Genomic DNA, 13428 nt, shown 5'->3' on the forward strand with positions numbered 1-13428 from the left:
AAAGAGCTTGCAGAGAAACAGACAGAGAAGAAAAATGGGGTGTGTGCAGAGGCTGTGAAGACAAGAACCTGCGGGGTTGGGGGGCACCAGATGTGAATCTCCACCAGACAGGCCCTGTCCATTCTTTGACAGGACACAAGATTGCAGAACTACAGGGCACAATGGGGAGACAGAGAGCACTGGGCAGGAGTACAAGCTTGTTGCCCTTTCTGTCTCCCAGGAGCCCACCCTAGTGGACACTCAAAATCCACAGCAGGTTGGTGCTTGTGGATCAGTTTCATGTAGTGTATTTCACACTTCAGTCTGCAGGGTGATTCATGCCCAGTATTTGTGCTTCTTTCACAATCTAAGCAAATACTCCCTGGCTCAAAGGACAACAGAGGCTCAACAGGGAAACAAGCATAGGAGTCTCTGACTTTCCCTCTGGCTCTCCTCGCACCCTTGCTCTGTAGGGTGCCTACCCCCATGGGACACCAGTGTGAAAGTTTACAGACAGCAAACATCAGGGGAACCAGGAGCCAGCCCGGTGAGAAAACCACAGGGACTCACAGAGTGTGTCGGAGGCAGGGATGCAGAACTGTAATCACTCAGCCCATTTTCATTTTAATCATGTGCCCAGAACCCAGTCCCCCAGAGGTCAAGCAAACACGCTGGACTCCAGAGCAGCCGACTCAACTGTCCTGCACTATGTCCTGAAGACAGAAATACAAAGCAAAACCAAAAAAGTTTCAGGACAGAACAGGGCGGAAGGGAAATCAGCTAAAAATATAAAGGAGTTGAGACACAACGTCCTTTCTTCCATGTCCTAGAGATCTGGTGGCTGAAGTTGGCTATGACATAAGCAGAAAAGTTTTCTTTAAGGTAAGGTTAAGTGCAGGCCTGGAACTTGCCCAGCACCATAAAACAAAGTTAACCTTTGGAGCTGTGTGAACTGGCAAATGAAGCAATACATGAGACAAAGGAGAGGGCACTTCAGAGGTTCACCTAACCTAACAGGATTGCTAACGATTCCATGGGGGAAAACATCAGGAGCAGTCTTCCTGCCTCTGCTTACCTGGATTAGTTGGCTCCTTAACATGCCCGCCTTGCACATAGTGTTACAACAATAATTCACTCACCTGCTGTACCTGTTGACTGGAGCCATGTCTCTTCGTGTTTTAGTTCTCCTTGTCTCCAAGAGCACCTGGTTCTGAGATGAGCTCAAAGATATGGTGGATGTCAGGTGAGCTCTCCAGAGCTCTCCGCAGTCACTGTCTGTGTCAGCCACTGCTCCCATCTTGCGGGGCATTCCAGCTTTGTTGTAGCTTGGTGGAGGTCTCAGAACAGACAGGAAGTGCAGGGTCATAGGAGAGGGCTTGATTTGGTTTGGTGGGACCTGTGGGTGTTGGCTCTCAGCAGAGGGAGTAAGCCCCACCTCACAGCTGGCAAACCGTGGTATCAAAACAGGGCATTATCCAAGTAGTAGCATTCAAGAGATTAACAGCAGAGATAAGATCCCCTTGCCAGGCAGCTGTGTTGAGTGGTAAACAAGCCATGACAGCAGTTCAGGAGAAAACTCTAGGGCTTGGGTGAGGAATCAGAATAATCTCTGGGAAATCACAGCAGAGACAGACAGAATGGTGACATTCTGCTGGACACGTGCTTGCTGAGGACCTGCGGGATATGGAGGTTCAGGACACAAAATGTCTGCCAGATCTGACAGGCTGGAAAGGACTAGGATCTTTTTTTTTTCGCTGCTGCACATGGTTTTTATTATATTTTTTACAATCTTTACATAGTTAATTAGGGTAAAAAGGTTCAAGAGCTACAGGAAAGTGGGCAAGACCATTATTTCCACATTGTTTCCTTCATATATCTGAGGGAAAGGGGGATATTAAGGGAGAAGCCCCACCCAGTCTCCCACCCACCACAGGTCCCGGATGTAGGGCATGATCTGAGATACCTGCTCAAGTGGTTCTGACAGTTCAACAGTTATGAATTGCTGCCATTCTCGCCATTCCAAGCACGATGAGGTCATTGAAGAATCCACTGATTGACATAGTCCATCCAGCTGAGGTGGTTGATTTGTCCTCTGTCTTTTCATGGTCAGAGTTCTGAGTCCAGCAGTTCAATTGGGGAGATCCCCAAAGAAACTTTGAGGTGTTCCCAGACCAGATTCTTGTATGCACTAGCAAGTACAGGGCCCGGCACAGTCCATTGCCCAAATCACCTGGTGGTTGCAATTGCTGGGTCGGTTCTGTTTCCAGCGCTGAAGGACTATTCAGCAATCCCATTCCAGCCACACTATCTGTTCACTCTCACCCCGCAACCACCCAGCATCTGACCATGCTGGAGTCTCTGCTCTATTAAAAGAAAACAAAGGGCACCAGTGTTGTGGGGTACAGTAAGTTAAACCATCACTTGCAATGCTAGCAGGAGCCCCAGTTCAAGTCCCACCTGCTCTTCTTCCCATCTGGCTGCTTGCTAATAACACCTGGGAAAGCAGCAAAAAGTAAGCAAGTGCTTGGGGAAATGTCATCTATGGGGCAGAGTAGGGTGGTGATCCTCACCCCCTGGAATTCAAGCAAGACATCCCATGTGGCTTAAACCAGCGGAGCTACCACCTGCTGCCTCCCAGGGTGCATAGTACAGGTTGGAATTGGGCTTAAATCCAGGCACTCTGATAGGACAGTGGACATTCCAAACAGATAGCTTAGCTGCAGGCCAAACACTTTCCCCAACATGGCAAACTTGACATGATAAATACAGTAGAGCTAAAAGGAAACTCACCATGGAAAAAGCTGTAATCCATAAAACTTTGACAAAGAGAAGTTGATAAATCAAGTCTTCATTTTAAAATGTACACAAGAAAGATGTTATCCTGATAGAAATAATGTTAGCAAAATACAAATGCAAGTGGAAGCAATTGGGAGAAAGTTTAAATAGGCCATAAAGAAAATGAAATGAGAAATTAAATTGCCTTAATGCAGTTCAATCTTTGCTACAAAATTCATCATTGTTGATATCACCCTGACAGAAATGTACATATTCAGGGAAAAAAAGGAGGGACAAAACATACATGCACTCAACGCGATGAAGTCAAATTGTCCTATGTTCCCCACAGGCTAGGTTCTGCCTATTTTCTGCTACTTAATGGAAAGCCAGAGTCTCAAGGTTCTGAGTTCTGGAAGTTCAAGATGGGGGCTGTCATAGTGGTGGAAGACATCACACACATGCACAAAGAGGGAAAGAGGGAGAAGAGGAGGTGCCACACTCTCAATAACCCATCCACACAATCCCCATGGTAAGAGCAATAATGCACTCTGAGGGCAGGACCCTCATTTCCCTTCTCACCTGTAGCCTTATCTTAGACAAAGAACATCATTATGCCCAAGTTAAAATTCTGTGCATTTCCCCTTGAAATTTCTGCTTCCTCCCTTCCCACCTGTTTGCCGACTCCACATGCCCGCCTTTTTTGACTCCTCAGCCTTCGCTCAGTGGTTTTCTCTGTCCTGTTCCCACTTCGATTCCTATTGCTTGGGCCGTGGTCACTCTGGGCTACAGCCTCTTTGCTGGTCTGATTTCTGGGACTCTCACAAACCACTCCACGCATGTCCAGGGAAGAGGCGGGGGCCACAGTGCATGTCACGGTCTTGCAAGACTCCTCGTGATCCTGACATCTCCAGCAGAGCCCTACAGTTGAGCTCGTGCCTGTTTCTCTCTGTGACAGGGACTTGTCGCCTTCTCCGGCTCCAAGGCACTGCACACACTTCTACCTCAAATCCCACTGCCTCCACCCCCGACCCTTAGAACCCCTGTGCTAATACTCCCTACTCACCCTTCGAGAATGACACTGCAATTGTTTCTTTCCTAGCCTATCTCTTCCACCAAATTATAAAATTTTTAGAGTAAAGTCATGTCTTATTCACCTTCATTTTGTTAGTAGCAAATACAATAATACTTGGAATCACAAATAGGTAATGAGCTCTCTTTACATATGTGTGAGTTGGACTGAAGAAGGAACTATTTTATTCTTTGCATCCTGGACACAGGTATTATTATCCTCATTTTTAAAAACTCAAGGAACTTCAATAGCTCACCCCAATTTCCAGAGAAAGAAAGTAGCAGTTAGGATTTCACTTGTACCATTTTAACTATAAAATTTCTGCTGTGTCTTTCAATTGGATAGAAACCCAAAGGCAGACATTGGAACATAGTTTCTACAAATATGGCATTGATAGTCAACAGGGGAGAGGAGTAACATTAAAAATTAGTTATAAGCCCACGTAGCCTGCTATTGTAGCTGCACGACAGTGGGTTTATTCCTTGGGAAAGCAGGAGATTCAGGAGGACTTTGAGGGAGACATTAGTGCCAGGGATCAAATGGTAACCCAGAGCTTGGTCATGTCGGAAGAGAATCCTAGACAAACACAGAAAGTCAGTTTGGTTTTCTTATACATCAGCTGTTGCGTTAGAACAAGCTTCAGAAATTAATATTCTGAGTGCAGTATAGATGACGGGAGCTGCAAATGCCAATGTTTTGAAATTTCAAAACACCAAAAATGATTAAATGAACAAAGGTATCCATGCCAGCGAGGATGATTTCTCAGAAGCACTGAGCATTACACAGACAACATCTTTCTTGGATGCAGCCACAGTCAGCAAGATGCCCATTATGAATGTATTTCTTCATGTTTTGGGCCTCATCAACATATTCTGCCGCATGCCAAGTGCTAATGAAAACTGCATGCAGATTGCCAAAAAAAAAGTAGAAGTACTTACATTAGAATAATTAATGTCTCAGCTAGATGGCTCAGAGGAGAGATGCTGATTCCAAGTTGACGCACAGTTCTTGCCCTACTCCAAAACTGTCCAAGGAGAAAGCTGAGGCTCAGAGACAAAGTTGAATAAATTATCGTTCTTTCTGATATGTGATTAGGTCTTGATTCAAAGTAACCCAGAACTTTGAAGTCACTTCCTGAGCCATCATTTCCTTAAACCCTTTCAACAGACTGAAAGAGTTTGATTTGGGATTTTGAAATTAAATGTGATAGTCTATATGTAAAAAAAAAAAATACTATTGTTAAAATCTATCTGTAAGTTAAAAAAAAAGAATCCTCTCTGTGTATGACTCATTGTCTTACAGCCAAACAAAAGTAATAAAAACAAAAGTTTGTTGTGCAAATGCTATGCTGAGATAACTTTTCAGAAAAAAAAAAAGAACAAAAAGGATATTGATAAAATCTCCTAACTAGATACTGGACTAAGACATCTAATGTAAGATTTAATGCATAGTAAATACTCAAAAAACAGAGACTAATATTCTATCTGTCTTACCCAACAATTATGGGTAGATGCGAACTCATATCTCAACATAAATCAGCTTAAAAAGGCTATAAATTATTTTTCCATTTATGGAGAAGGTTGAGAAGCACAGTTGGCAACCTTTAACTCTAATTCCTCACCCTACTTCTAGGCCTTTCTCACCCATTCTTCTTTCTGGTCAATGCCCAGCCCTACGCATTATGTGCTTCCTTTGATTAAGCTCTGGAAATCCACCTTGAAAATGTACTCAACCGTTGGCATTGCCGTACCTGTCATTCTGCGCTTGCTGCAACTTCGATCTCCAGGACCTTCAGATGCCTTCTTCAGCCCTGTTTTCCATCTAGCAAACACATCTTTCCAGAATTAGTCAAATGCCACTCCCTTCTAATCAGGATACCCACAAAACAGAATTAATGAACTCTCCTTTGAACTCTGCTGTGTTACTTCCTGCATTGCAAGGTGACTACTTCTGGACAGGAAACACATCTCACTGATTTTTGATACCCTGGGACTTTGTGCAGTCCTTGAAACATGAAAGATGATTTAAGAAACGTTTTCTGAAAAAGAAACACTAAATTGAAGGAAAGTAATTTAAGGTCAATATTCTGGTTTAGAACAGGGAACTGGAAGTTCATCAGAAGAAAAGTCCTCTCATACCTATGACGTCAGCATGTAATGCCTGCCTAAAATAACCAAAGGCACTTAAAAGTCACTGAGTCCTAAGCTGAAAGAAGACTTCAGGCTCATCTGTTCTTCCATATGCTTCATGGGTCAAGAAAGTAACGCCCTGGATACATTCCAGGCTTCATGGCCGGCAAGGGGTAGGCCTCCTAGCCCAAGACTCCTGACTCCAACTTCACACTCTCTTTTATTATCTTCAGCTACCCCTCTAAAGGCCCTTTCTAGACTGTGGCCATCTGTGGAGATAATATTCTACTGCCTGCTCCCAGACAAATATTTTACCCACATTGACATAGAAGTAAAAGAACAGATTGTTTTTGAGAAACCCATTGGTTAGTTAAAAACCAATGCTTGCATGGGTGAATCCACCTGCGTGTTTATACTTATTTCTGTAAGATGACTCTAGCTTAATAAAAATATGTATTGTAGTCTGAAGAGAAAATCCTTGCTTGATAAGTTCTGTTTTAAAAAACACTCTTGATAGAAAATTCTTTGCATTCAAAGGCTGAAACCAATCGTAGAATCCATCTATAACGCAGAACACAACCCGTAAGACACCAACTTAATCACACTAGTTAGGCTCTGCAGGGAATATCATTGAAATGTGAGTGGGAACAAATGGGCAGATTTGAAGTGGACATTCAGTATCCCAGTCAGTAAAATCCACTTAGCTTTGTACTTTAATTACTTAACACGAGATTTATTTGATTGGCTATCTGGAGATAAACTAGCAACTACGTGAGGGTTAGCCAAGCTTGTAAAAGTGAAATCAAATGGCAAGAAACCACTATCATTCAGAAACAATCGAGTCAACTACATTTATATCAATATCATTTATATACAATAAATATTAAAGTTGAATATTAAAAAGTGTTTGGCGGCTGTCAGCACTGTGTTGCTGCCTGGGATGTGGGTATCCCTTCTCAGAGAGCCTGGTCTGAGTGCCCATCACTCCATGTTTTCACTCAAGCTTCCTGATGACGCTCTTGCAAGGCGGCAGGTAATGGCCCAAGCACTGGGTCACTGCCCGATCCTGTGCTTGGGAGGACCAAATGGAGCTTCTGGGTTCTGACTTCAGCCTGCTCCAGTCCCAGCTCGCTCACTCGCTCTCTCTCTCTCCCTTGCCCTCTTTCTCTCTGCCCTGACATTCTGCCTTTCAGATGAATAAATAAATCTTAAAAAAAAGTAAATGGTTTACAGCACGGGAAATGAACTTTTACTTAGATAATTGGTGTTATTACATGGTAAATACAGAGATAAAAGATCACAGTGAAAGTTATAATAAATAATGATCAGTGGCTGAGCTAGCCTCAGTTTTCTTTGCAATCAAATATTTACGTGTGGATTATGTTTGGCAAAACTTTAATCCCAACATATATCTGTCATCAGTGGGCATATACTCAGAAGAACACAGACTGATGGTACAGCTAGGCAAGGCATAATTAAGGGGATAAAACTGTCCCAAGAAAATAATGCCTGTTAAAAGCCACAATAATGGTTTCTTTTTATTGATGATTAATTTGAAAATTAATCACGATACTGTTAGTCTTGAAACCATACATCTGAGTTATAGTACTTACTAAGTATACATATGATACAAACAGGTAAAAATCTGTTCATTGTTTGAACTTGATATTAAGTTGAAAAATGTTAGAAACAATGGGAACATATCTCAATATAAACACAGCATTAGAATTGAAGAGAGGAATCAAACAGAAGCATATGAAAAAGCAATTTGAAAATCTAAGGTCTGGAAATCATATACATTTCTGAATCCTGGAAAGCAGAGACCATTAGTAGAGTATTATTTGAGGTTCTGGAAATGTAGGGTACATTTATAATAACTTTCAGTAATCAAGCTAAAAGTGAGGCAAATATTTGGGTTTGTGTAAGAAGAGATAATGGATTAATAACCTATGTATGACCCAGAGAACACATTCACATTTCAGTATCTCAGAAACAAGGAAAAGAAAAAGAGAAGAATATTAGAAGAGAAAGGCTGATTAATGAGCAAAACCAAAGCTAATTACGAACACAGTCCACAGAACCAAAAGAACTTAAAGAACACAAAAAAGAAAAATTAAATATTTATTCCACACATGTAAAAATCTGATTACACACTACTACTTGATGAATGGTTAAAAGAAGCCATAAGTAACTCTCCACGAGGGAATAAGGAAAACAGGAACCAAACAAATAAGAAAATTCTGACAGGCAATTTCCCAAAGGGCTGGCAAACAAACTGGGTAGTTACCAAAATCTGCTCTGAAAGCAGCCCCTGGCGGCTGGGACCACAAAGGCTTTCTGACAGCTATCAACAAAATAGATGGATGGTCTGAGTCATTCCGCAGATTCTTATTCACGGAATGGATTCAATGATTAAAACATTCCTAACCATAGCATGTCTTTTGTTTTGTTTTCAAACCATTTTAAGAAATGAACAATGCTCTGAGAGAAAAACCTGTCATGGAAAGCCCGCTACGTTATCACCAAGGGCCTTTCTATCAGTATTTGGGAACTCCCCAGAAATTTAAAATCCATACAAAACATATGCACGCGAGTGGTGCATGGACTTACAGATCAGACAGTTTCATCACATTAACAAAGCCTACTCAGAACAACTCTTAGGAAACATTTTTAAATAACTCCTATTCCCAATGATTCCAGTCATATTGTCTCATGCCGGAGAAATGCCTTCAGGAGTAAGATTTTGCTCAAGACTGTTAGTTAAGTTGTGACAGGTACGTTAGCACCAAGACGCATGTGATTCCATTTGTGCTACATCTTCCAGAAACAAGCTGAGTCGATGTCCTTTCAGAATCCATGGACTAAAGCCCAGAGAGGATGAAATGCAAGGAGTTACCAGTCCAAAAACGACTGCCAAGGACAGAAAATAGTATTACCGAAAGCCAGAGATGCGATAAACTTGTAAATGCACTGCGAAGTCTTCCTCTGAGCCCACAGTGTGTTTTATTTCATTAGAAAATCAGCTTCAGTGCTGTTGAGTGTTTAAAATACTTCAACTCTTTCTTTTCTCTTTGAAAACAAAATGGTGAATGACTTGCATGCAGGACTAGTTTGCGAATCAGACGCACGGCATTTGCGGTTCAGGAAACAGAAGTCAGAGCTGATATAGATTCTCAGAGAAACAAGAGGTGATTAGAACCGCTCCTCAGTGCTTGGATCCTGCTTTTCAAATGAGCTCTACAACAGTGGTCATCTCAAACACCATTTCAGATGTGCTTAAATGTCTCCTTAGAATCACGGTCTTGGACTTTGGTGTGGATGGGAACAAAATGGGAAATCTATTCCCAACGCAGCAATTCTGCGTGGGAAGCTCAGCCTCAGACACCAGATGGTCACTAAGAGCCCTTCAGTTCTAGAAGAACCGACGCAGAGTGCAAAGACGGATGCACCTGGGTGAGCTACCCTGGGTTTGTAATCTGAATTCCCCCACATGTTGATTTTAGACCCAATTACAAAGTGACTTTCTAATGAAAAATTTTACACTTCTCCGTAGATCTTGACAGCCTGTGTCTATGCAACTCTTTTTAAGGAGTCTTAAGAATCTAAAAGGGGGTTTGCATGGATTTGGGGCCAAAAGTTTGGAGCTAGCAAAGGCATCACAGTCAGCTCATCCAATCCTCTAGTCAGGAAAAGGAAGCACAGGAGGTAATCTGTGTTCTAGATCAAGACGCTCCAGTAGGACGAGGCTCAGAGCGAGCTCAAGCCTTCTCGTGGGGATTACTCAAGGTCTGAAGTTTTGCTCTGGGGGTTACTCAAGGTTGCTTGAGTCTACTGGGGGTCTACTGGGGGCCACTTAAGGTTACTTGAGTCTACTAAAGGTTACTCAAGGTCTGAAGTCTTGCTCTGGGGGTTACTCAAGGTCTCAGAGTAGCTGGTTTTCATTACTTAGGAAAAGTGTGGGGGAGTCATTTCAAACATTTGCAGGGCAATACACTAGGAGGGCTATGAAGAGATAAACACCTCTCTTAGCTAAAAGTGCAAACACAATGAAAAGAAGCTGAGCCACAGCACAGCATCACATTCTTTGCAGAAATAATGCTTAGGTTGAATTATGGGTAGCTCATCATCCAAACCTCAGGCTTACCTCACAACTTAACTCAGGATGCTGTCTCTTTAATGGAGAGGATGGTTAGGTTTTTAAAAACATAATCCATTATGTTTTAGGCAATAAGTTCTACCTATAGCTTTTTACAACTGATATAAAGAATATTTTATTTTGGCCATTTATGTTTTTTAGAGACTGTTGGCTCTTCTGCAGTGTGTAAATTACTCATCTTATTTTTGTGTCTTGATATTTTCAGGATTTTTTTTTTTTTTTGAGGGCAGAGGCCCACAGTTGGGCCATGTCCTGCTGCTTTGCCCAGGTCATTGTCGGAGAGCTGGACCCAAAGTGGAGCAGCTGGACTCCACTGTTGCCCACACGGGACGCTAATTTCACAGTGGTAGCTTAACCAGTGGTGCCAAAATGCCGACTCCCCCCAAACATATATTTGAAATAGCTTTTTTTTTTCTTGATTTAAAAAAAATAATTAATTTGAGAAACAAAGAATATCCACCTAATGGCTCACTCCCCAAATGCTCACAATGATTGGGTGGGGTCAGGCCCAAGTCCAAAGCCAGGAACTCAATAAAGCTCTTCTGCGTTGTGTGTCAGAGATGCAATGACCTGAGTCATAGCAACTGCCTCTCTGGGTCTACGTTAGCAGCGAGTTGGAGACAAGAGTCAGAAGCAGAAATGGTACTCAGACACTTCAATAGGCGTCTCGGGCAGCTTAGCTGCCAAGCCAAAAGAATTCCAAAGTGCAATAGGTTTGAATTAATTCAAAGGAAACAACTTTCCAGATATAATGCCATTTTATTATTTAATTACCAATACTTACACAAGAATTCTATTAAAGAAATTAATGTTTCTTTTGACAATGCATCTGAGTATACTGACTTCAACCTGAGCTTGTCTGAAGCCACGCAGTTTCAAAACATGTCAGAGAAAACAATACAGATCAAGTGAAAAGAGCTGTCCAGTTACCAGTCGCCCAGGCTGACTACGTTTCCTGTTTGCCCTGTTGCCATTACACCTCAGTGCCCAGCCTTGACATGGCTACTCCTTCCTCCCCTTTAAAAAAGATAAGCACAGTCTTCGGAATACAGTGCCAGAGAAATGCATTTATGCAAGGGACCACCTTAAGAAATTTCTAGGGCAAACACTGTGGCACAGCAGGCTAAATCCCAACCGGGATGCTCCCAGCCCATATCCCATCCAGACATGCCAGGCGTTGTCCTAGCTAGCTTTTCCACTTCTGATGTGGTCCCTGCAAAAGCTCCTGAGATGCAGCAGACGATGGCTCGAGTGGTATCCTGCCGCCCATAGCACGTTCCTGACTCTTCTTCAGCCTAGACCAGCCCTGGCTACAGCCCTGGAGTGAATGAGCCCAGGAAAATTCCCAGTGCTGCCTTTCAAGCAGATGAAAATAAATCAGTAAGCAAGCATTTTTTTATTTTTAGAGAAACAAAATTTAGGATTCTTTTCCTTTCAGGCTTCTGAGTGAAAGGCAGGCGTGGGGCCTCTGCTGTGACACAGCAGGTTAAGGTGTCAGATTCCATATGCGACCTGGTTCAAGTCCTGGCTGCTCTGTTTCTGATCCAGCTTCCACCTAATGCACCTAGGAAAGCAGCGGAGAATGGGCCAAGTAATCCAGCCCCTGCGGCCATGCGGGAGACCCAGAAGTTGCTCCTGGCTCCTGGCTTCACTGCAGTCATTTGGGGAGTGAACTGGTAGATGGATGGATGTCTAGCTCCTCCTATGAACTCTGCCTTTCAAATGAACTGAAAAAAAAGGGAGGGGACGGGAGGGAACCAGGCCAGTGAATGTGGTTACCCAGTTAATGGGAACTCCTGTAAACAAAAAAGTGACTTTCTAATTAACATTCAGTACACAACCGAATGGGCATGATTTTATCCTATAAGTGATCAGGGATAATGGAATCTGACCTGGAAAGCATCTTAGAGGCCCTAAAATGTCACTATCTTCTGATTCTCCTAGTAAGTGATTATAATGATTTGACTGGGACATTGATTTTTGGTTGGCACAATCAATCTGTTTTATCTGAAACAGAATTCCATGGAGGATTGTCATTGTAATCGCCTAGAAATGTATTTGCTGTGTATGAAGGTGGGGAGGGGGTGAGGCTCCTCTGCAGGCTTGCGCCCACCTGTGGATCTTTTCCACTGAGCCTGTGTAAGCCCCTGCGCAGCTGTCAGGCTGCTGCCCACAGGCCACTCTGCGGTAAACCTGCCCAGACTCCGCAGTCAGGGGTCCACGGAACCCTCGCAGTCTGATGAATCCGCAAGAGCCCCGGTCAGGCTCGATTCTCTGACTGCGCAGGGTAGGTCTAAGGACCCACAGCTCTGCGTTACAGTCAGTGTGGCTTCTGCTAAATCAAAAGGCTCCAGGAAGAAACGCAAACTAGCAACGTTGGCATACGGTAAATGGAGGGGGGTCATGTCCCACTTACGGGAGCAGCAACAGTCAAATGGGCTGCGGACGACAGCAAGTGCCCTGGGGCCCATGCTCGGTGCCGGGTCGCACGCCAGAGTCCGAAGGGCACGGAAGGTCCAGCCCCACGGATAGCGGTTGCCCAGGTGTCGCGCGAAAGACACCTGGCTGCCAAGGGCGGTCTCCTGCCCTAATACCGAAAGACCGTTTGCAAAATCCGCGGCCGCATGAAACGCATAAGGCACCTCGCCCGGCGCGCTGTCCCCAGGCCAGCCGCTTCGCCTCCGCGCCCCCACCTGTTGGGAACCTCCTGAGCCTTTCTCGCCCAAGTGCTTTGGGAAACAAACTATCGAGCGAGCACCAGAGGCCCGGGGATGTGACAGGCGACCATAAACATGCAGAAGAAACTGAGCCAAGATAGCGGACACACGGGTCCAGAGCTCGTGGGAGTCGGGCATCTGGAGCCTGGCCCCAGCCGCGGCGCCAAGGCTGCCAAGGCCGGCCGGGCGGCGCCGGCGCACTCCGGGCACCGAGCTTGCAAAAGGGACCCCGGGCGGGCGGCCGGACAGCTCGCAGACGGCGGGCAGCGATCGCCGCTGCCACTGCCACCGTCACCCCGAGGCTCCACAGCCGCCGCCGCCGCACCTGGCCCGATCCCGCCGGGACCTCAGCCCGAGCCCCGCAGGCGCTCGCTCTCCCCGGCACTACGGTCCGACTTCATGGAGCCCGGCGCGGCGCCCCGGCCAGCCGAGCCCGTGGCGGCCAGGGAACCCACCGCGCGTCACGGAGAAGGCAGGAAGAAGATGGCGGCGGCCGTGGCGGCGGCGACGGCGGCGGCGGCGGCGGGCTCGCACGCGCCTCTGACGCCAATGGCGCGCGCCGGCCGGCGGGCTGCGGATGGCGGCGGCGGCGGCCCGGGCTCC

Source organism: Ochotona princeps, chromosome 11, assembly GCF_030435755.1.
Source record: "Ochotona princeps isolate mOchPri1 chromosome 11, mOchPri1.hap1, whole genome shotgun sequence".
Lineage (NCBI taxonomy): Eukaryota > Metazoa > Chordata > Mammalia > Lagomorpha > Ochotonidae > Ochotona > Ochotona princeps.